Here is a 25,575-nt window from a genome sequence, read left to right on the forward strand (position 1 = left end):
CATCTCTCCAGCCCCTCGATAGCATTTTCTGATTAGTAAATTTTGTTTCCCAAACACTTAAAAAAAAAAACTCTAAAGACTGACTATTGCAAGTAACTGATCATCCTTTTTCTGTTAAAATACTAAATAAAGTAGTCACTTACTTGATAGTATTACTATAACCATTTTTAAGTCTATGTTAGGCCTGAAAAAATTTTTACTGTTGTCTGGTTAAAGCAAGCTGGATTTGGAACTGACCAGCTGGCTGCCTCTCCCAAAGCTGGATTTCAGAGAGCAGCTTCACACTGGGTTTGGGGGGCCTTTTTATGGGGAAGGGTTAAAGTTGATAGAAAAGAGCTGTCAAGATAATTGACATTTATAAGGTAATTTATAATTGATTATTAGTACCTGGACAGAAGACTGGAGGACTTAGGGCTCAAGGTTGCCTGGGGAGCAAATAAATGCCATGCAAAGCAGCTGCTGGGATAACTGGGTGATAGGAAGGAGGCAATACGAACAGTGAAAGACACCATGTGGAAGGGCAGTCACCAAGGTATCCGGGAAGACACAGTTTCATAAGACAAAAGAACAGTCATTATCACAGGTTCAGGAGTTCAGAGTAAGGCAAACGTGTGGGTTTACATCATGGGGTTACAATTTCATCATAGGCTGAAAAGCATGGAATGCTACAGGCTTAGAAAACAAACGTATTCTTCTAGGATATGAAAACGTAGTAACAGTTATGACAAGGTAGCTCCTTCACTAGGCTTAAAGAACAGAAATGCGTTCTTATAAGGTAAGGAGACTTAGTGAGTGACAGGACAGTCCGTAGCAGCACTGTGGCTCCTGTTTTGATTCTACACCATATGAGGGCAGTATGCCTAGGAAATAAGCCTAGGAAGAAACAAAAATAGCATCACTCATGGTCAGGGTCTCGCTACTTATTAAATAAGTGTATTATGGTCATCCTAAGCATTCATTAATATTTACTCGTTTGTTTCTTTTTGAGACAGGGTCTCACTGTGTAGCTCTACCTGACCTAGAACTTATTATACTGACCAGGCTGGGCTCCGACTCACAAACACCTGCCTGTGTCTGCCTCTGTCTCTGCTGGGATTAAATGTCTGTGCGCCCACACGCATGAAAGAAAGAGTCACTAACATTCTCTCTCTCGTATTATTATTTCACATTTAGTGTTTTCTCTTTTTTTCCCATTAATTTATTTATGTTACATCCCAATTGCAGACCCCCCCACTCAGTGCCCCGTTACACATTTCCTCCCTCCCATCTCCAACATCCCCTTAGGGTCTTCTAATGACTACTGCTGTAGCTGGACCTTCTGATAAACGTGTTCAGTGCTAGGAAACCTGGTAGCAACTCTTGAAGCAAAAAGAGTTCACTGAGCCGTGGAATAACCTCAAAGAGATGCAGGTGCTCCCCCACCCAGCCTAAGCGCTTTGAAACGCTTCATCTCATGAGGGATGCCACCAAGAAAGCAGGCAACAGGAAAAGAAATTGAGCTATTTATTCATCTGCCTCGAGGGTGGATGTCAGGTCTGTTTTCCCTTTACCATAGGCCACAGCTTCTGTTACTCAGGCTCTCCAGGGGTTCCAGTAATGTTTATATTCCTTAGTAGCTAATGCCTACTTCTCCTGGAACTGTGGCTTCATCATGTTCCATGTGAACCATCTTCTGTACTGTTCAATCGCATCTCCACCAGTCTCTCACTCGGACTCATCTGATCCATACCTACCAGACACCGTGTAGCTGGACACCGTGTAGCTCTCTGTAGGCATAGTATTTTTATGCACTGTGTAAAGGTTATCCTTGTGTGTTTTTTTAAAGGCTAAAGCACATATACTAAGTGTGCTTGTAGGAAATATAAATGAAAAGCCAAGAGATATAGAACTTTAAAGCACAAAAGAGGACTGGAGAAATTGCTCTGCCATTTAGTTAGTTTTATACAGAAGAGCAGAGATAGATTCCCAGCACTCACACTGGGCAGCTCACAGCCACTCTGGGAAGGAATCTGATCCTCTCTTCTGGCTTCTTGGGTATCACATGCACATATACACATAAATACATCTCTAAAAATTAAAATGAAAGAGATAAGAAATGAGCCCAGTGCCCACACTAGCCACACCAGCCTCCGGAAAGACAGCTGCCTGGGATGGCAGAAAGCCACCTGCCATGGGTACCGCTACAATGGATGAATGTGTGATGGAAAAATGGGAAGGATGGAGTATTCAGTGGAGATACAGAAGGGAAAGTGAAGCCTAGAGATTCATACAATGTGGAGAAAGGTGTAACTGGATACTTGATAGAAATAAGGAAAAGTCATATAGGAGGAGGACCTGGCCCAAGGGCTGCCACCAAGGGCCATAACTCAGTCTGTGACCCTGCTGCAACTGGTATCAATGTTTGTTACCACCAACGGCCAAGTGGATGTCCATGGTCTGGAGTGCCACCTGACACGACGGAGAAGTCTGTAGGCATAATGTTTTTATCATAGGTTATCATGGGTTTTTTAATTTAATTTTTTTGAATTTTAATTTTCATTTTATTTTTATTGGATTTTTTAAAAATTTATTTACATTTCAAATGTTATCCCCCTTTCCCAGTTTCCCTTCCATAAACCCCCTACCCCATCCTTCCTCCTCCTCCTTCTATGAGGGTGTTCCCCACCCATCCACCCATCTCTTCCCACCTCCCCGCCCTGACATTCCTCCACACTGGGGCATCAAGACTTGGCAGGACTAAGGGCTTCTCCTCCCATTGGTGCCCAACAAGGCCATCCTTTGCTACATATGCGGCTGAGCCTTGAGTCTGTCCATGTGTACTCTTTGGATGGTAGTTTAGTCCCTAGGAGCTCTGGTTGGTTGGTATTGCTCTTCTGGGGTTGCAAGATCCTTCAGCTCCTTCAATCCTTTCTCTAACTCCTCCAATGGGGACCCTGTTCTCAGTTTAACAGTTGGCTTCAAATGTCAGCCTCTGTATTTGTCAGGCTCTGGCAGAGTCTCTCAGGAGACAGTTATATCAGGCTCCTGTCAGGATGTACTTCTTGGCATCAGCAATATTGTCTGGGTTTGGTGGCTAATTTTATTTTATTTTTTTACTTATTCACTTTACATCCCGCTCACTGCCCCCTCCTAGTCCCCCTCTCCCCTTTTCCTCTAAGCATGTGGTGTTCCCCTATGTATCCCCTCACCCTAGCATCTTAAGTCTCTGCAAGGCTAGGTGCTTCCTCTGAGGCAGCCAGACAAGGCAGCTCAGCTGGAAGAGCATATCCCATACATAGGCAACAGCTTTTGGGAGAGGGCCTGCTTCAGTTGTTTGGGACCCAAATGAGATCAAGCTGCACATCTGCTACATTATGTGTGAGGAGGCCTAGGTCCAACTCGTGTATGTCCTTTGGTTGGTGGGTCACACTCTCTAGGAGCCCTAAGAGTCCAGGTTAGTTGACTCTATTGGTTGGTGTTCCTATCCCTTAGAGGCTGAAATCCTCCTGTTCTTCCATAAGTCAAGCTCCATCCACTGCTTGACTGTGGGTGTCTTTATCTGTCTGAGTGAACTGTTGGGTGGAGCCTCTCAGAGGGCAGTCATGCTAGAGTTTTATTTGCAAGCACAGCAAAGTATCATTAATAGTGTCAGGGATTGGTGCTTGCGCATGGGATGGGTCTCAAGTTGGGCTGGTTTTTGGTTGGTCATTCCCTTGGTCTCTGTTCCATTCCCTGTGCTTGTATTTCTTGTAGACAAGATAAATTTTGGGTCGAAAGTTTTGTGGGTGGGTTGGTGCCTCTATTGCTCTACTCGGGTTCTGGCCTGGCTACAAGAGGTAGCCTCTTCAGGTTCCATATCCCCAATATAGTCAGTCACAGCTATGGTAACCCCCATTGATTCTTGAGTGCCTCCCTTATCTGAGATCTCTGTCTAGTCCTAGAGATGCCCTATCCTTGTGTTACTGAAATGCTGATTTCTCGAATTCATAGTTTGTTTCAATCCAGACATGGCCTTGTTATGTTTATTTTTTGAAGCTCTTGTCTTGTTTGTATAAACATTGCCATTTGTTTATTCTGTGCCTTGGTAATAAAAGCCAAGGAGCCAATTCAGAGCTTTAGGGAAAATAAGGTAAGAATTCCAAGGAAGTGAAAGAGGGAGTCGTGAGGAGAGGTTGAGGAAGCATGAGAAGGGAGCTGGATCAAGAAAGGATGAAAAATGCAAATAATCTGAGAATATTGGCTGGGAGGAAGCCTGACTAGCTTGGAAAAGGTTTACAATGGAGTAATAATTGGTCAGTATTTGGCTTAAGGCAATTTTAACGGATCTTAGTCTCTCTATGACTATTGGGGGAAAAAAAAGCTGGTTAAGGAGTAACTGCTGCCATATTAATTTTATGAATCTATATTAACATAATAAATCAACAGATGTCTGAGATCCGAGTTCCCTCAGGGGGACATGTTGATCCGAGTGACCAATGCTGCCATCTGAGGCTGTGGGGACATTGGACCCTATGCTGCTGCTGAGGGCCATGTCTTGGGTTCTTAGTACTATGGCAGCTAAGGTTTGTGTAGATGTCCCAGGTCCGTGTCACCACCAAACTTGAGGCAGACATCCCTGATCTGGACTGCCACCTGAGGCAGAGTGCTGAGCTGGCCCAGTCCCTTGCCACCACACTTGGGAAAGCTGGCTGTGCCCCTCACCTGGGCAACACAGTAGTGCTGACCCTGATGTTAGAGAGCAGCTGAGCTTGGCCGAGGGCTTGCCTGTGGAAGAGCTGACTTTACTGTGGGGTGGCTGAGGCAAGGTAGAGATGCACTGCCCCACCTCACCCCTTGCTTTGAGGGGCATGGTTGGAAACCTAGCCCCAAGGTCCTGAGAGTGAAAGAGTTGACCCTGTACCTCACCTGGGTGGCACAGTAGAGCTGGCTGACCCTGGTGGCAAAGGCATGGGTAAGCTGGCCCAAGGCTGTGAAAGCAGGAGAGCCGTCCCTGCCCCTTGCCAGATGTGGTACTGGGTAAGATGGTCAGGGTTGTACAGGAGAGCTCACCCTGGTGGTGCAGGCACAGGAGAGCTGGTGGGCTGACCAACCCAGCTACCTCTAAGGCCCAGATTCAGGGCTTTGAGTTGGCCACCGGAACATCTACCCCATCTATGATCTGTAGGAACATGTGAAAGTGCCATTACTGCAGATGCAAAGCTTCATGATCTCCATGACAAAGGACAACAGGATATCTCATAGACGTCCTCATGAGTATGCAGCATTGACCATGTATCAGAAGCCAGAGGCCTTGAAACAGACTTATTGCAAAGAACATTTGCAAGTAAAGATGTGTGGATAAATGGGTATACTGTGCACACCGCTTCCATGACAAGGTGTTGTGGTTATCATTATATCTTATTTTCTTTTCTTTTGCGGTAGAGGTAGCAAAGAAATGGGGAGATGAGGGGATTGGGGTAAAGGATGTGAAATTCACAAAGAATCAATAAAAGGTTTAAAAAGCCAAGGAAACTGAAGATACTAAATGATGGAGAGACTGCTCATATTACAGGCTGGCAGAATCCTGTGAAAATGGCTGTGATGATGAAGTCACCCTAAAGATCCAAAGCAATTCCTTTCAAAATTCCAAGAAGAGAGACTTTAAAAAAATCTTAAAACTTATATGAAACCACACACAGAAAAAAAATCCCGAATAGGCAAAACAATTCTGAGCAGAAAGAGAAATATCAGTCATCCAAGTTGCACTACATAATGCAGTGCTGTACATTCAGACTGTGGCATGTAGCTCAGCTGTTAGAGTGTTTTCTTAGCATACATGAAATCCTGAAGTCCATTCCCAGTACTTCATGAGTGTGGTAGTGTATATATGTAATCCTAATCCTCTACTTGAAGGCTAAAATCAACCAACCAAACAAAACCAGAAAAAAACCAAAGAGGATCCAAAAAAAGAAAAAGAAAAAAAGAAAAAAAAAAAGGAGCTATAATCTGATTTTTGAGAAAAGTGTCAAAACTCAGAAACAATCGAAACCAAAATAACTCCAAAACACCCTGTAACAGAAAGTGCCCAGCAAACTGGGTCAGAATACTGTAACTTGGCTCTTATCTCTCTTTCTTTACAAAATTATCAACTCAAATGGACCTTGTTGCACTATCTGCATTATCAAAACTACAAGAAGAAAACATAAAGAACCACTTCATGGTGTAAAAGTAACTTCTATTCGACTGATGTAATTGTCTCGAAAGCTCACTACCTCCTCCTGCTAACCTAGGTCTGGTACTGGAAACTTCCAGCCTCCGTACAATCTAATCTGGCTCTAGAATGTTTTCGGCCTCTGAGACTGGCTGCTGAATAAGCTCACCCCTTCCTAGTTCTTTCTCAACCCCGCCCGGCTGGTTCACCTCAGCTGTTCTGCTCAAACTCCTCTCCCAGCTGACTTCTTCAGTCTGGCTTTTCTCTTGGCTCTGAACTGCTCTGCTTGGCTTCAAACTCTACCAGTCTTTTCTGGCTCTTTCTCATTCTCTTGTTCGTTCTGTCTTTCCCGGTGTCTGTCTAGCTTGTTTTCCTTCACTCTGTCTCTGTTGAAACTCTCCCAGTAAAACTGCCTCTTTCTCTCTGTCTCTCTCTGTCTCCGTCTCTCAGTCTCTGTCTTTCTCTCTCTCTTTCTCTGTCTCTCTTCTCTCTCTTTCTCTCTTTGTCTCTATCTGTCTGTCTGCCTGTCTGTCATCTGTCTGTCTCCTTCTTTCTGTCTTTGTCTTTCTGTCTCTGTCTGTCTGCCTGTCTGTCATCTGTCTGTCTCTGTCTTTCTGTCATCTGTCTGTCTCTGTCTTTCTGTCTCTGTCTGTCTCGCTGTCTCTGCCTGTCTGCCTGCCTGTCTGTCATCTGTCTGTCTTTCTGTCTCTGTCTGTCTGTCTCTCTCTGTCTCTCTGTCTGTCTCTCTTTGTCTCTCTGTCTCTCTCTCTGCCTGCCTGTCTGTCTCTGTGTCTGTCTGTCTGTCTGTGTCTCTGTCTCTGTCTCTCTGTCTCTGTCTCTGTCTCTCTCTCTCTCTCTCTCTGCTGCTCTACTCTCCCTCTCAACTCTACTACTCTCCACAAATTCTACTGTACTCCTGTACTGTACTCTTCTCCTCCTGTGCTGTCTATGTCTCCCTTACATAACTTCCCTGTCCTCTCTCTTCTCATTAAGAGTTGGCCATATCCTTTCTGCCAAATCTTTCTCTGATTCATCCTTTTTTCTGCCACTCAATTAGACATTACTTTCAAACATGGGTGCTTCCTCCTACAAACTACTTTATCTTCATTGTCTGGGATTAAAGGTGAGTGCCAAAGCTGACCCCTCCCCTAACTGGAGACAGGTTCAAATATCCTGAAACATCACGTTATAGCAAGCAAATAGGAGACGGATGATACACCCTGCAGAGTGACAGAAAACCTGAGCTATTCATCTGAGAAAGGAGGGATCAGTGTTTACATATTTTAAATTGTGGCCAGTAAGATGGCTCAGCAGGTAAGTGTACTTGCCTCCAAGCCTGACAATCTGAATTTAATTTCTGGGAGCCACATAGAGGAGAGAATGACTCCCACAAGTTGTCCCCTGACCCCCCCACCACACACAATATAAAGAAAACCTACAATTAAAACAGGAACAAACCCCAAGCAACCCAAATAATAAATGGGAAGTGAAAAGAATGGACATTTCCCAAAAGATGAAGGACAAACATCCAAAAACTGTAGTTAAAAGGTTCAGAATTCTTAGACATAAGAACGTTAAGAGCTGTACTGAGATCCCATATCACAGTCAAATAGCTAGCATTAGGAAAATAACAATAAAGATGAGGATACCAAAGGAGTGTCCATGTAAACTCAGCAAGAACATGAATTGGTGCAGCTACTGGAAGTCAGGATAAGAACTCAAAACACTTTTATGTTTGAACATACACATTTATTGAAGCATTATTTATCAACCAAGTTACGAAATCCAACTAGATGTCTGTCAAAAGATGAATAAGGTAAATGTGTCTATATACACAATGGAGTTTTATTTACATATAACAAAGAATGAAGTGATGTCATTGTAGAGAAATGTATAGAGCTAGAGATGACCCTGTTAAGTAAGCCAACCTCACAAATGCTTCATGTCTCACATGCAGAGTGTAGATTTTATATGTGTTCATACATATACATTATATGTAACATAAGATGAAATCTATGACAATTGAAGTAGAGCTATTTGGGAAATGGAAAAGGACTAACAAAAATGCAGTGAGAGAACGATATGGATGAATATGGTATGTGACATCTGTATAAACTGTTATAATTAAATCCACTGTTTTATTTAGTGACTACTAAGCAGTAGAAAGGAGTGAAGGGAAAACGACCATAGTCCAGGGATCTACCTTTAGCAATAACCCACTCCATGATGTATTTAGAGCAATAACCCACTCCACGATGTGTTTATAAAGCATTTATAATATTTCATTTGATTTGTGTCTTCCCATTTTATCCTACTCAAATTACTTTGCATCAAACTCTTCATATTATTTTATAGGAGACTCTACTCCATAATGGATTTCTAGGAACTTCTTGTTAAAATGCCCATGTTTCAGACCATTGAGTTTTCAGTCAGGACAGTCTATGTCTGCTGACTGAACAGCTCAGCACACTGCTTTAGTCAAAGTTTTTCTTCTTACTGTGCTTTTTTTTTTAAACCTACAAATTGAATTTTAATGACTACAAGTGTTATCACAGACATGCTGTCTCTGCTATGCATTCTTGTGACTGCTATAAAGGTCATGTGATCTTCATGGCATTTGTATGGTTTCTGAATGGGACTTTAATAGCTCAGATAAAAAATAGCAAGACATGATGAACGGGTTGCATTAAATTAAATAGTCTCTGTAGAGCAAAGGAAATTAAAGATAGTCAACAGAATAGGAGAAAATCAGGGATCATTCTGTTGTCAGAATGATCACTTAGCATGCATAAAGCCCTGAGTTCAATCCCCAGTACAGCATAAACTGGATGTGTTGGGTTTGGTGGATATGTCTGTAGTCTAAGTATTTAGGGGATGGAGTCAGAAGGATCCAAAATACAAGGTCATCTTCAGCTACACTATGAGTACCAAGCCACGATGGACTACATGGATCTATGTGAGATGTCAGTGTACTCTGCTGATTAGGTGTATGTGTGGTGACCACCCTGGGTCTTTGTGTTTCTTTTTTTGGGGCGAGGGAGACAGGATTTCTCTATGTAGTTGTAACTGTCCAGGAACATATAAGTTATTTCTCTGCCAGTGAAATAAGCCAGTTCAAGCAAGATTAGATTATATTAAATGCAGGCTTTTTGGGAAGCTGCTTTCTGAGGACTGAGGCTAGGGAAGTCACCATAGGAAGAGAGAGAAGAGAAGGGAAAGAGAAAGGAAGAGCATGTGCAGAGGGAAGAGAGGAGAGGAGAGGAGAGGAGAAGAGGAAAGGAGAGAGAGAGACAGAGACAGAGAGAGCTGGGAGACAGAATGTTTGGACAACATAGGGAACAGCTTCTAGGGGAAGGACAGGATGCTGGGAAAACAATTAACTAGTTCAGCTACTTCTCTCCCAATTGAATAATACTCAGTGACTCTGGAAACAAAAAGGGATATGACTTCCATATTGCCTGACTTGAAGAGCAGGCATCTTGGTGTTCAGTCAGTCACCCTGGAATATATCTCTCCTGTTTACGACAAAACCTGAGACCTCTGAGTCTCAGGAGTCTGATTCTTCCAGAGAAATGGGTATACACTGTTTTGGACCTGAGCCATGCATTCTTGAGCCTTGGTAAGTCATTCTTGGCAGAGGTGAGTCAACCCAGTGGAGACCCAGTGGGGGGTTACAGTGAGCAACATACCTGGACCGAGTTACCACAGAATATAAAGATACTAAATACATACTTCCTATCTTTTTGTCAGAGGATTCCTGGGAAAACAAATTATAAAAGGGCCATTGAGGAACTGCTGCAAGAGTTACAAACCTTGGACTACTGAATGTCAACTAAGAAGCCCAGCTTTGTAGAAGACTACACATCTTGGCTTCCAGCTGAAGGGCTGCAAAAGGAGCCTGTCTCAGATCAGGATTGCTGCCATCCTTCAGACCCCATCTCCAAAGACGAAGAGATGGATTCAAGAGTTCCTAGGTGCCACTGGATCTTGCTGCCTCTGGATACCAGAGTTTGTGGAAATGGTACAAAGCAGGCACTGAGTCCCTAATCTGGACTGAGGCTGAGACTAAACACAAAGGCATTTGAGGCTTTAAAAACAGATCTGGAGCACCCTGCACCCAAATCCCATGGGCGAAGAGAGCTGGACCCTCCGAAGTGCAGACACTCCTGAAAACTCAGAGGAGACAGCTACTTTCTGCCCACATTTCTGACCCAAGAGGAAACTGCCTAGTGTCATCTGAACCCTCTGGGCACAGGGACCTAGGAACAGTCAGGAGCAGGACCCTTCAGGTTTCTACCTGCACTGAGAGCTGAAAGTCAGTTGCCATGAGCGCCTACATACCTGAGAGCAGAGATAAGACCAACAACCTGCAACAAACAACCTGTCTGGAGGCTTCAGGACACACAAACCCAGGAGCAGTTCTATATTCCAAGATCTGGTTGAAAAAGAATAGGTCTATAGGGTTGCAGACACACAGGCCTTACAGGAGGGTCAAGCCACTGTAAGAGTCAGCAAGACAAGCTAACACCAGGATACCCTGATAGAGAGAGGCAAGCACAGGAATATAAGCAACAGAAACCAAGACTACTTGGCATCATCAGAGCCCAGTACTCCCACCAAAGAAAATACTGGATATCCAAACACACCAGAAAAGCAAGATCTAGATTTAAAATCATAACTCATGATGATGATAGAGGACTTTAAGAAGGACATAAATAACTCCCTAGAAGAAATACAGGACAACAGAGGTAAACAAGTAGAAGACCTTAAAGAGGGAACACAAAAATCCCTTAATGAATTACAAGAAAACACAAACAAACATGTGAAGGTATTAAACAAAACCATCCAGGATTTAAAAATGGAAATAAACAATAAAGAAAGCACAAAGGGAGGCAACCCTGGAGATAGAAAACCTAGGAAAGAGATCAGGAGTCATAGATGCAAGCATCACCAACAGAGTACAAGAGACAGAAGAGAGAATCTCAGTGACAGAAGATATCATAGAACACATCAACACAACCATCAAAGATAATGTTAAATGCAAAAAGCTCCTAGCCCAAAACATCCAGGAAATCTGGGAAACAATGAGAAGATCAAACCTAAGGATAATAGGTATAGAAGAGAGTGAAGACTCCCAACTTAAAGGGCCAGTAAATATTTTCAACAAAATTATAGAAGAAAACTTCTCTAACCTAAAGAGATGCCCACAAATATACAAGAAGCCTACAAATAGATTGGACCAGAAAAGAAACTCCTCCCATCACATGGTAGTCAAAACACCAAATGCACAAAAAAAAAAAAAAAAAAAAAAAAAGAAAAAAAAAAAAAAAGAATATTAAAAGCAGTAAGGGAAAAAAGTCAAGAAACATATAAAGGCAGACCTATCAATTACACCAGACTTCTCACAGGGACTATTAAAGCAAGAAGATCCTGGGCAGATGTCATACAGAGAACATAATTGCCAGCCCAGGAAACTCTCAATTAACATAGATAGAGAAACCAAGATATTCCATGACGAAACCAAATTTACACAATATCTTTCTACAAATCCAGCCCTACAAAGGATAAAAAACTCCAACACAAGGAGGGAAACTACACCCTAGAAAAAGCAAGAAAGTAATCTCCTTGCAACAAAACCAAAAAGAGAGAGACACAAAACAATAATTCTACCTCAAACAACAAAAATAATAGGAAACAACAATCACTATTCCTTAATATCCTTGAACATCAATGGACTCAATTCCCCAATAAAAAGACATAGACTAACAGACTGGATACATAAAGAGTACACAGCATTTTGCTGAGTACAGGAAACACACCTCAGAGACAAAGACAGACACTGCCTGAGAATAAAAGGCTGGAAAACAACTTTCCAAGCAAATGGTCTGAAGAAACAAGCTGGAGTAGCCATTCTAATATAGAATAAAATCAATTTTCAACCAAAAGTCATCAAAAAAGATAAGGACACTTTATATTCATTAAAGGAAAAATCCACCAAGATGAACTCTCAATCCTAAATATCTATGCTCCAAATGCAAGGGCACCTACATTCATGAAAGAAGCCTTACTAAAGCTCAAATCACACATTGCATCTCACACGATAACTGCAGGAGATTTCAACACCCCACTCTCATCAATAGACAGAGCATGGAAACAGAAATTAAACAGAGACACAGAGAAACTAACAGAAGTTATGAACCAAATGGATTCAACAGATATTTATAGAACATTTCATCCTAAAAGAAAGGAATATACTTTCTTCTCAGTACCTCATGGTACCTTCTCCAAAATGGACCATATAATCGGTCACAAAACAGGTCTCAACAAATACAGGAAGATAGAAATAATCCCATGCATCCTATGAGATCACCACGGACTAAGGCTGGCCTTCAATGACAGCAATAATGACCGAAAGCCCACATACATATGGAAGTTGAACAATACTCTATGCAAAAATAAAGAAATTAAAGATTTTTAGAATTTAAATGAAAACGAAGGCACAACATACCAAAACTCATGGGACACAATGAAAGCAGTGCTAAAAGGAAAACTCATAGCTCTGTGTGCCTCCAAAAGGAAAATGGAGAAAACGTAGATTAGCAGCTTGACAGCACACCTAAAAGCTCTAGTACAAAAAGATGCAGATACACCCAAGAAGAGAAGACAGCAGGAAACAATCAAACTCAGGGCTGAAATCAATCAAGTAGAAACAAACAAACAAAAAAAGACTATACAAAGAATCAACAGAAGAAAAAGCTGGTTCTTTTAGCAAATCAACAAGATAGATAAACCCTTAGCCAGACTAACCAGAGGGCGAAGAGCATATGTCCAAATTAACAAAATCAGAAATGGAAAGGGAGACATAACAACAGAATCAGAGGAAATTCAAAAAAATCATCGGATCATATTATAAAAGCCTATATTCAACCAAACGCAAAAGTCTGGAGGAAATGGACAATTTTCTAGACAAATACCAGGTACCAAAGTTAAATTAGGATCAGATAAACCATCCAAACAATTTCATAACGCCTAAAGAAATGGAAACAGTTATTAAAAGTCTCCCAACCAAAAAGACCCCAGGACCAGATGGGTTTAGTGCAGAATTCTATCAGATCTTCATAGAAGACCTCATACCAATACTATCTAAACTATTACTCAAAATAGAAACAGAAGGAGCACTACCCAATTCCATCTATAAAGTCAAAATTACATTAAACCTAAACCACACAAAGACCCAACAAAGAAAGAGAACTTCAGGTCAATTTCCCTTATGAACATTGACAAATAAATACTCAATAAAATGCTTGCAAACTGAATACAAGAACACACCAAAATGATCATCCATCATGATCAAGTAGGCTTCATCTCAGTGATGCAGGGATGGTTCAATATAATGGAAATCCATTAATGTAATCCACTATATAAACAAACTCAAAGAAAAAAACCACATAATTATTTCATTAGATGGTGAGAAAGCATTTGACAAAATTCAACACCCCTTCATGATAAAAGTCCTGAAAAGAACAGGAATTCAAGGCCCATACCTAAACATAGTAAAAGTCATACACAGCAAACCAGTAGCTAACATCAAACTAATCAGAAAGAAATGAAGCAATCCCACCAAAATCAGGGACTAGACATGGCTGCCCACTCTCTCCCTACTTATTCAATATAGTACTAGCCAGAGCAATCAGACATGAAAAAGAGGTCAAAGGGATACAAATTAGAAAGGAAGAAGTCAAAATATCACTATTTGCGGATGATATGATAGTATACTTAAGTGACCCCAAAAGTTCCTCCAGAGAAATACTAAGCCTGATAAGGAACTTCAGAAAAGTGGTGGGTATAAAATTAACTCAAACAAATCAGTAGCCTTCTTCTACTCAAAGGATAAACAGGCTGAGAAAGAAATTAGGGAAATGAATCCTTCACAATAGTCCCAAATAACATAAAATACGTCGGTGTGACTGTAACCAAGCAAGTCAAATATCTGTATGACAAGAACTTCAAGTCTCTGAAGGAAGAAATTGAAGAAGATCTCAGAAGATGGAAAGATCTTCCATGTTCATGGGTTGTCAGGGTTAATAGAGTAAAAATGGCCATTTTACCAAAAGCGATCTACAGATACAATGCAATCCCTATCAAAATTCCAACCCAATTCTTCATAGAGTTAGAAAGCTATTTCCAAATTAATTTGGAATAACAAAAACACAGGATAGGGAAAACTATCCTCAACAATAAAAGAACCATCCCTGACTTCAAGCAGTATTACAGAGCAATAGTGATAAAAACTGCATGGTATTGGTACAGAGACAGGCAGGTAGATCAATGGAATAGAATTGAAGATCCAGAAATGAACCCACACACCTATGGTCACTTGATCTTTGACAAAGGAGCTAAAACCATCCAATGGAAAAAAGCATTTTCAAGAAATGGTGCTGGTTCAACTGGAGGTCAGCATGTAGAAGAATGCAAATCAATCAGTTCTTATCACCCTGTACAAAGCTTAAGTCCAAGTGGATCAAGGACCTCCACATCAAACCAGATACACTCAAACTAATAGAAGAAAAAGTGGGGAAGAGTCTCAAACACATGGGTACTGGAGAAAATTTCCTGGGCAAAACACCAATGGCTTATGCTCTAAGATCAAGAATTGACAAATGGGACCTCATAAAACTGTAAAGTTTCTGTAAGGCAAAGGACACTGTCATTAGGACAAAAGGGCAACCAACAGATTGGAAAAAGGTCTTTATCAATCCTACAACAGATAGAGGGCTAATATCCAAAATATACAAAGAACTCAAGAAGACTCCAGAAAGCCAAGTAACCCTATTAAAAAATGGGGAGGGGCAGAACTAAACAAAGAATTCTCAGCTGAGGAATATCAAATGGCTGAGAAGTACCTAAGGAAATGTTCAACATCCTTAGTTATTAGGGAAATGCAAATCAAAACAACCCTGAGATTCTACCTCAGGCTAAGATCAAAATCTCAGGAGACAAATGCCTGTGAGGATGTGGAGAAAGAGGCACACTCCTCCATTGTTGGTGGTACTGTAAACAGGTACAACCACTCTGGAAATCAGTCTGGAGGTTCCTCAGAGAATTGGACATTGAACTGCCTGAGGACCCAGCTATATCTCTCTTGGGCATATACCCAAAAGATACCCCAACATATAAAAAAGACACGTGCTCCACTATGTTCATCGCAGCCTTATTTATAATAGCCAGAAGCTGCAATTAACTCAGATGCCCTTCAACAGAGGAGAGGATACAGAAAATGTGGTACATCTACACACTGGAATATTACTCAGCTATCAAAAACAGTGGCTTCATGAAATTCATAGGCAAATGTATTGAACTAGAAAATATCCTGAGTGAGGTAACCCAATCACAGAAAAACCCACATGGTATGCACTCACTGGTAAGTGGATATTAGCCAAAAAGCTTGAATTACTCAAGATACAATCCACAGAGCACATTAAGCTCAAGAAAGATGACCAAAGTGGGGATGCTTCACTACTTCTTAAAAGGGGGAACAAAAATATTCATAGGAGGGGATGTGGAGACAAAGTTTGAAGCCGAGACTGAAGGAATGGCTATTCAGAACCTGCCCCACATGGGTACATAGCTCATATGTATACAGCCACTAAAACTAGGTAAGATTGATGAAGCTAAGAAGTGCATGCTGACAGGGAGCCTGATATAGCTGTCTCCTGAGAGACACAGCCACAGCATGTCAAATACAGAGGCGAATGCTAGCAGCAAACCATTGAACTGAGAATGAGATCCTGTTGGAGGAATTAGAGAAAGGACTGAAAGAGCTGAAGGGGTTTGCAACCCCAAAAGAACAACAATGCCAACCAACCAGAGCTCCCAGGGACTAAACCACTATGCAAAGACAATACATGGATTGACCCATGGCTCCAGCTGCATATGTAGCAGAGGATGGCCTTGTTGGGCACCAATGGAAGGAGAAGTCCTTGGTCCTGCCTAGACTGGACCCCTAAGTATAGCAGAATGTTGGGACGGGGGGTGTTGGGAAGGGGAGCACCCTTATAGAAGAGGGGGAGGGGGATGTGATGGAGGCTTTTGTCTGGGAAACTGGGAAAAGGAATAACATCTGAAATATAAATAAAAGAAATCCAATAAAAAACCCCCAAAAACAGAAACAAAACAAAGAAACAAACAAAAAACCAAACAACTCTGACTTCTGCTTCAGCCTAAAGGTTCCAGATCTCTCAAATCCTTTTAAGATGTTTGCTCATGACATAAAAGTTGGACCCTGTAGCTACAGGATGACCCACCTGTCTCAGGTCTGACAGCTACTGCTAGTTTAATGAAAGAACGCAAACATGTTAACAGTTGAAGCCCTCCTCCGAGGAGTACTGGACCATTAGCTGTCTACAGACTGTGTGACCTAGTATCAGGCCCTATTCCTGGCACACCCTCGAGCCCAGTTTGAGAAACTCACTGCCCAACACTGCTACCCTTTTTGCATGATGACACAGGTGCATTTCCATGACTGTCAGGAGATGAAAGATGAAGCCAGTAGTACTTAGTAGCTACTTTAACCAAAACAATTTGATCCCAAGCCAGGTCCCTCCCAGAAAGCAGAACTGATTGATCTGATTCAGGCTTTAGATGGGTCTCACTTGTCAGCCAGTCCAGTGTAACCAAATTTGCAAGCCCCAAACACCCCATTCCAAAGTCCTGCTTCTACAAACGTTGTAGGTTGTTCCTGAACAACAACATCACCCCAAGCTAACCCATGGCCTTCACATACATCCATGAACATGTGCGCATGTGCACGAACACAACTAATAATAATTAGGAGCTAGAAGTACAACTCAGTGACAGGGTGTTTACTTAGTGGTGCTATTAGTTTGATTGCCCAGCACTGAAAAAAACAAAACAGAGCAAAATCTAAGGGGGGCTGGAGAATACCAAAATGGCTCAGCAATAAAGGAGCTGTGGCATTTCTTTTAGGTCCTGGCTCAATTCCCACTTGGCAACTCATACCTGTCTCTAACACCTATTCTCAGGGGATTTAATGCCCTCTTCTGGCTTTCTCTGGCATCAGGCATGCACATGGTACGCAGATGTGCATACAGTGTGTGCTTCCACATCCAAACACATGAGCCCATGCCCAGAAATACTAAACTCATGAAAAGTAAACACTGGCACCCAAACGTCCCAAGTTCCAACACATTCAGTGCACTCTCCTTAAAACAGCCCCATAGCTGATCCTGGCCCAAAGCATGTCATCATGGCCATTCTGAGGTCACAAACAGTGGGACACACCATTAGCATAAATCAGGTATTGTTCTAAGAGCTTGTTGCTCAGGAAATCCCTGAAAGTTTAAGGTTTTCTGTGCCCAAATCTGGACAAGTACAATTTTTTTCTTATTATACTACATGTATAAACCTATTATGGAATTCATAAATCTTTTGTCCAGGAAACAGAACCCAAAGGTATCTTTCTCTCAGACTGCCACCCAAGTGTTAAACTTAGGTATATTATGACTTAGACCAAGCACCTCGATCTATAAGAAAGTTAGGGAAGGAACTTTCTTTTACCCAAGTACTGAGAATCTGGTGAATGGCAGTGCTTACACACTTTGTTCCTTTCTCTCTCTGCAGAAGAAGAGCCCTTTACCTCCCTCCACCAAGTCTGTGATCGCTCTCTCATTCATCAGGGGCACCCAGCATGCAGCTCCTCTGGAGATGTAGCCTCAAGAACAGGCTCACCACAGAGGAAAACTGCCTCTGATCTGATTTCACTGCCTCCCACCAGCCCCTCCTCTTGTGTTTCTACTCTACCCCACTCCCACCCCCACTGTGCTTTTGAAGATCTTTTCTACCTAATCCCTGAGGGGCTTGCAGGCCTCACAGGCTTCCCTGGTGTAATGCTAGTTTGAAGTAAATTCATGAACACACTTCAAGCATCACAGTTTTTTTTTTTTAACAATATCTAGACACTGAAAATTATATCAAAAAGGGCAACTCTCACCCCCTCTGCTTCAATTGCAGACCACGAATGAGTGTGGATCCTCATTTTCAACGGGGATGTGCCTGGAAACTAGGGATTTACTGGCATTACTATAGTCCCTGGCTGGAGAGGACTTGTATTTTAGGAAACTTTCCAGGGAAGGAGCACTCAGTCCAGCGGGGACACTGCTCCTTCTCATAATGTCTAAGGTCCATCTACCACCCTTCAGACTCAAGGGATACATCAGGCAGGCACCAGAGGGGCTGAGCAAGATGGTGACTTGAGCTGCAAATTGAGGTAGTGTCTCCTGACCCCTCAGCTCTAGTGCCATACAGGCTTACGGTAAATATAAAACTTGTGTGTCTTTTATGTGGGAACCGAATGATCAACGGCGGGATAGAAACCCTGATTTGAGATTAATTACTACAGCACACACCGATACATGTGCAGGTTGACCTCGTGGTCTTATTTTACCACTGTCTACCTTCTGTTTGTGACAGTCTCTTACCGAACCTTAGACTTGGCACTTCAACTGGACTGACTGGTAAACGAGATCTGGGGACGTGTCTCTGTCCCCGCTAGAGCTGCAGTTAAAAGCTTGCACCACCACACCAGGCTTTCTGGGGGTGCTGGGGATCCAACTCAGGCTCAAAGCCTGCACAGCAAGCACTCGAGTTGTCTCCTGAACCATCTCCCAAAACCCTCCTGCCTCAGCCTCCCAGAGACCCAGTCTCTTACTTTCCAGTCTTCGAGGTGCTTTCTTTTTGCCTTAAGGCACACTGCATGAACTTTTGGTTAATGTGAAAGGACTGGCAGAGATAGCAAGTGTTGGGGCTAGTTCTTGATCCTAAACCAAGGTATTCATAATGCCAGTCATGGTGGTGGACATCTCTAATCCCAAAACTGGAGTGCTGAGCAGAGGAATCATGTGTGGACACTAGCCAGATGTATGGTGAAATTATCAAAAAGTAGTTGCACATAACTACCAAACGCTGCTAAACATTTGGTAAACACCAACCCGGCAACAAACCCTTCCATCCACAGTGGTGCCCTGCTTGCAAGATAAGCTAAGGCAATGGTGGCACAAGGCTCGTGGAAACAAGCAAACAGTGTCTCGTTGATTTAAGGCCTACTCTGTGAAATGGGACCTATACTTGAAACTCCTTAACCAAGGACCTGAGACTGGACAGCCCAGGGACCTAGAAGAAAATCAAATATTACTGTTCTACAAAAAGAACATAGCAATAAAACGAGTCCTAATGACATTCTACTCTGCTCCTAGATCTGGCCTTGCTCAGCCGTTATCAAAATAGCTTCCTTCTGCATCAGACAATACACAGAGAATGGGAGACCTTTCCCTTCCCGAAGGGTCCAGGGAACCCTAAAGAGGAGCAGGAAGAGTTAATAGCCAGAGGGGATGGAGGACACCGAGGAAACAAGGCCTTCTAAACACAACAGAACCAAAGCACTTAAGAAGCCACAGAGGCACGTGCACAAGGTCTACACAGATCTGTAACACATGGGTCGTAGAAATGAAAGGAAGTGGACACGTGCTCCCGTCCTTACAGAAGCTATCTCCAATTGATGACCACTTGCAAATGGAAAAATTCATTTTCCCCAAGGGAGTCTCCCTGAGGAAATGAACTACTCTTCAGGGTAGGTCACATGGCCAGCAACAGATGCCAACAGGAAACAAACTCAGTGGATCTTCCAAGGTCCCTTCTCTCATGAAGTCAGGTGGGGTGCTTTTCTTTTTTATTTTTCTTACTGAAAAAAAAATCTTTATTTTTTTTCCAATTTGACTCTAAAGTGTATGAATTTAAGTATTTAAAATGAGTACATAAGCAACCTAAGGAGAGCAGGAATGGCAGAATTCTAGCAGGGTAAATGTAAACCCTCCCCATCCACACAGCTACCAGTTTGATAAAAGGATGTGCCCAGTAGACTCCTGTACTGGGAAATGGATAAGGGAGCACTGTGCCGTCACCAAAATCTGCTGCTTAGATCTTCAAATACAACACATCCAGGAGCTAGGGGCTCAATCCTGGCCCTTCCGGGAGTGACAAATGACCAAACCATGCCTGACTACAAAGGGGAAGCATACTTCATGCTCTGAGTCTTTTGAAGTAGATTGTCAGATCAAACATGTTAGCTAGAAATATGTGAAAGCAACCGTCACCCACATCCACAGAACTGCACCCAAGTGGATCACACAATGAACTATGCTGACTTCAGTTCTCCCTAAACACTCTTAACACAAAACCCTCAAGTGCATTAGCAAGAATGAGTAATGGCGAGGATCTCTCATTATTCTATTCTTGCCCAGTCTTTCAGCTTGTAGTAAATTGTTGCTTACCTCAATTACTTAACACTTTTTAAAACAAACAAATAAACAAACAAACAAATGGACATGAAATTCCTAAAGTTAGTAATACCAAAGGAACTGCATAACTTACTATTCTAATGGTTGATTTATAAATGTACGTCTCAGATATTTGTTTAGATGAGATATTTTCCTCCTTGTAAATAATGCGTAGAAGGCAGGAGAGCTTCTGAGTGCACTGAGGCCAGGCACTTCGGCATCAACAAACACATTAGTTTACCTTAAACTCCATTTCCAAACAGCATATTGTTTGGTTCCTGGTAAACTAAACTTTCAAAGTATATAATTTTAGTTGATTTGTATAGTTTAATCCTGATAGGCATTTAAGAAAAATATGTATGATCGGCAAGGTGAGTTTTGATGAAAGGACACAGTAATGACAATAACATATGCAGAGGAATAATCCAGGTGATCTTCCTCATAATGATGAGCATAAGTCCCCCTTGATTTCAAATTACACATGAAAATAAATTACTACGAAGTTCTTTGTCAAAACGTTATATGAATTCTGACAAAAGTTTTTATTTAATTGTTCTGAAAAGTGAACTCAAGCTTCAGTGTTCATACTCTAATTTTCTAAAAGGAGACGAAGTCTAGAATGAAAACCTTCCATGGTGACCTTCAACTGTAGGCTATGTGGCCTTTGTCATGAATTCACAGCACAGTTCTCTCACTGAAGCCAGCTTCACATCAGAGGAAAAGAAATTAAGGAAGAATGATTTCTTGCCTGGTCCTGAATGCAGCTTAGCATAATAATGTTGAAATTTTTTAAAAAAGATTTTATTGTATGTATGTATGTATGTATGTATGTATGTATGTATGTATGTATGAATGTATGTATGTGAGTACACTGTCACTGTCCTCAGACACACCAGAAGAGGGCATCAGATCTCATTACAGGTGGTGGTGAACCATCATGTGGTTGCTGGGAATTGAACTCAGGACCTTGGCAAAAGCAATCAGTGCTCTTAACTACTGAGCCATCTCTCCATCCCAAGTTGAAATTTCTTTTTTTTCCCCCAGAGCTGAGGACCAAACCTAGGGCCTTGCGCTTGCTAGGCAAGCGCTCTACCACTGAGCTAAATCCCCAGTCCCCCAAGTTGAAATTTCTTAAACCTAAATTTTATGAAGTAGATATCAAATTACTAATGAGATTATGTGATAAAATTGTACAACCCCAAAATCTGGATGAAAACTGGTCCATAAACTTTTTCTTAGTTTTTGGCAGAAAATAAGTTTCCTTTTAATAACTTTTAAAGGTTACTAGTAGTTTGTATTAATTACAGAAGTTTATATAGATTTTGGCAGAAAATAGTTTCCTTTTAATAAGTTTTAAAGGTTACTAGTAGTTTGTATTAATTACAAAAGTTTATATATTGGACTAAACTGTGTTCTGCTTTAAGCATCAGTTTGCTGATTACTCAAAATTCTTCATACTGCCAAGTTTGATCCCTATCATTGAAGGGAAAAAAATTGCACATTTTGCAAGGGATATAGGGACAGTTGACCAATGGTAACTTCCAGTTGGAAGCTTGTTGTATTCTTGTTGTGTTTTTTTTTTTTTTTTTTTTTTTTTTTCGGGGCTGGGAACCGAATCTTGTGGTGTTTTATAGAAAGAGAGAGAACCTGAATTCCAGAAGAGGGCAGGGGTGTCAATCCTGATTATCAAAAGCTCGATAACACTTACTTCAGAGAGGATCACACCTCTCCTCTTGTATTTGAACCACCAAAGCATTCAAACCCCAATAAGAAGGAAACACGTCTCTGCGGATTTGAGACCCCGCTGCAAAGAATTAGAAAATTCAGGGCAATTAAATCTGCCCTGAGGAGAGAGAGGAACCGAGCACACCAAGGGTCACTTGCTTGAGACTGGAATCCCCTCATTCATCATTTCTGGGACTCAGGATCTTCCTATCCACACTACTGGGTACCAGAGCCCACGAATCTCCACCAAAGAGCGAAGCCATAGCACGTCGGAGCCCTCTCAGTGGAAGCCGGGCGGAACTGGCTAGGAGCTAGAATACTTCCCAGGCGAAGGGGGATGCCTTCTCTTCCCACCAAATCCTGACGCCCCTGAAATTCGGAACCTGACCTCCAAGATCCAAAAGATAGGAGGGTGGATGCCCTACCTGTCTTGAATGTGGCACGATTGCGTCAACTCTTCCCGGAAGCTAAATAAATGTTTTTTTCACCCTCGACACGGAACCCATGGTCGTCCGAAGAACTTAGCTCAGTCACGTCTAACTTGGAAGAGTAATTAGTGACTCACAGAAACACGGGAACTTTATGGGCCGCCGCACCACTGAAGGAAAATCAAAAGTCCCAACAGCCGTTAACTGTCAGTTTTCTTGGCCCGAGGAGCCTCTCTCTGGAGACTGTTAACTGCCCTAGGGAAGGGCGGGATCTTGTAGAATCTATTATCAGGCCACTGACTTCCACCAACCCCAAAGCTCAGATAGCGTCTTGGGCTGTAGAAAAAGAAAAGCTTTACCTTGATGTACCCAATGCATTTTAAACTTGCGTTGATTTATGCCTTGCTTTGCTTGGTGAAACCAGAAAAATTTATGAAACTGCTTCCAGGTCCATTGAAACGCGGACCTTAGGGTAGCCTAAATCTGTTTTCCTGGGCCATGGTCACGCAAAATGACTCCAGAATGAACGATCTCTTATTACGTTTAAGATGAAAGGTGTGGTTTTTGACAAACGACAGAGTGCAAGTTTATCATGAATAAAGCTCCGGGTTTGTTCCCAGTCACCACAGTAAGTAGGCGTAGCCATAGGCACAAAACTGTAACCTCAGTAAGAACAGCCAGAAGTTGAAGTCCTGTCTGGGCTCCATAGTGTAATAAAAATTGAGTATGAGCCTGTTCTATCACAGCCAGATCGCATGTTTTTAGGACAAGGAATTAAAATCTTTTTATTTTCCTCACCTTTTAAGACTTGTATGCAGGTGTTTTAACCCTAAATCATATAAAACCTTTGTCTACACAAAGGGACCGTGCTGTGTTAGAGGAGTCTGGTTGCTGGAGCAGTGCCCCTTTTCTGCTTCAAGCAATGACCCCCTTTCCCCTTCCTCCTTCCTAGCTACCATTTTTTTTTCGAGACTAGCCAATTAAGATTGTGAGGTCTAACCCCAGCCAACGAGGAGAAGACATAGTTACACCTGAGTTAGAATAAAACCCAAACAAACAAATAAATAAAACCCTGTGCTTCAGTTGCTCTTCTGAGGGTACCCTTTGAAGAAATACATCTAATAAAAAAATTTTTTAAAAAAGGAGTGAAGTCTGCCTTTTCTGGGCACCTTGGTTGGAGTGGTGCTCTCTTCCTTTTAGAACCTCAAAGTTATTTCTGTCAACAGTGAGTATTGGACTAGCCAAAGCCTCGACAAACAGAACAAAGACCAGTAGCTCAGAGGCTATCAGTCCTCAGTGCAGGCTGAAGATTAAATTCTGAGCGCTCACCCCGCTATTAATGGTGAAACCCTCCAAACTCCAGTACCCTTGGCTGTTAATTTGACAGTGAACTCAACTGAGGAACTGCCTTATTCGATTGGCCTCTGCGCTTGACTGTGAAGCATTTTCTTGATTGCTGTTAATGGAGGAGGTTCTAGTCTTGTGCAAAGCACTGCCCCTTTGGAGTTGGCCCTTGTATAAGGAGGTAGCTGGCCAGAAGTAGGAAGAAAAGTGACTAAAGCAACATTCCTTCATGGTCAGTTCCAGTTCCTATGTCCCCTTCCTAAATGCTGGGATTACAGGATTATAGGTCTGAGATACCGTGTCTATTTTTATGCTGTACTGGGGATGGTACCATTGCCATTAACATGTGGTACCAGTACCACAAGAAGGAAATTCTTCTCTTCTTTTTCTCCTTCTCTTTCTTCTTCATCTTCTTTTTGGCTGAAAGGGCATAGGGAAAAAATAATCTCTTTCTACCAGGTTTGTTTTGTGGGTCTGGGGCTGGTGGGTCTGGACCTATGAAAGAACAAGGGGGGACCAGGAACTATCTCACAAGCCTGTGAGCTGTGGGTGGGTGCATCAGGAAGCACTGGGAAGAATTATGCCTCTGGTAGTGTGTCACAATCCCCAGGCAACCAGAGCAGAGAACAGAGCACTCTTCCCATGCACATTGGCCAGCAGAAGTCAAGTTATACGAGGCAGATGTTGTAAAAGCTTCCTAAGCTTGTGAGGCTTCAAATGGGAAAAGTAGCAGCCTGGAGCTGGTACCTTGGACTTAAGTGCACAGTGGCAGCATGGTACACATGATTCAAGGCAACACCAATGTTCCCATATTGGTTATGAACCTTGGCCCTCGCAGTTCTCGGCAGAGAGAAGTCTGGACACCCACTCACAACTGGTGTGGCTGCTCAGAAAGCTCTGAACTCTTTGTTCCCCTTCCCCCATTCCTCTCAGTTTAGGCTCAGCCTGCTTGGCTCCACAGGGAAGGGGAAGAAGTCCAGGGAGACACGGGGAGAGAGTTGCTTCTTCTTTTGCCCACTGGCAACAGAGTGCGGGGATCAAGAACGTATACGATAGTTTAGATATCTACTCCAGACCCACGCTTGTTTCTTGAAGGAGAGCCTGAGAGAGGAGCAAAGTAGTCTAAGCAGGAAATCAAAGAGATTATAAAACAGACAGAGGAATAAGGGCTGAGGTGGGATCCCTCAAAACAAATACAAGCTGCTGCCTAGGGTTTGGGCCAACTGGTTTTTGTTGTTGTTGTCTTGTTTTCGTTTATTTTGATTTTTTTTTTCAGTTCTTAGTGAGCAGTTTTTACTGTGGTGGTCAGGAAAGCAAGCATATAGGTTAGCAACCTGGATTTGGCTTGAGCTAGACGGACATGCCCTTCTCGGGACAAGAGTGAAGGCTCAGCACCTACAGAGCTCACTGCTGCTCAGGACCCAGGCTCGGTTCATTTCCTGGGTGCTAGAATGGTCCTGTGACCAGATGCTGTCTCCTCACACCCTGTGGTTAGGGTTTATCCCCAGTGGGTTTTTTCCTGTTTTTGAAAGTGACTGGGACACTTTCTCTTTCCTCA

This window comes from Rattus rattus, chromosome 1 (genome assembly GCF_011064425.1).
Source record: "Rattus rattus isolate New Zealand chromosome 1, Rrattus_CSIRO_v1, whole genome shotgun sequence".
NCBI classification, from domain to species: domain Eukaryota; kingdom Metazoa; phylum Chordata; class Mammalia; order Rodentia; family Muridae; genus Rattus; species Rattus rattus.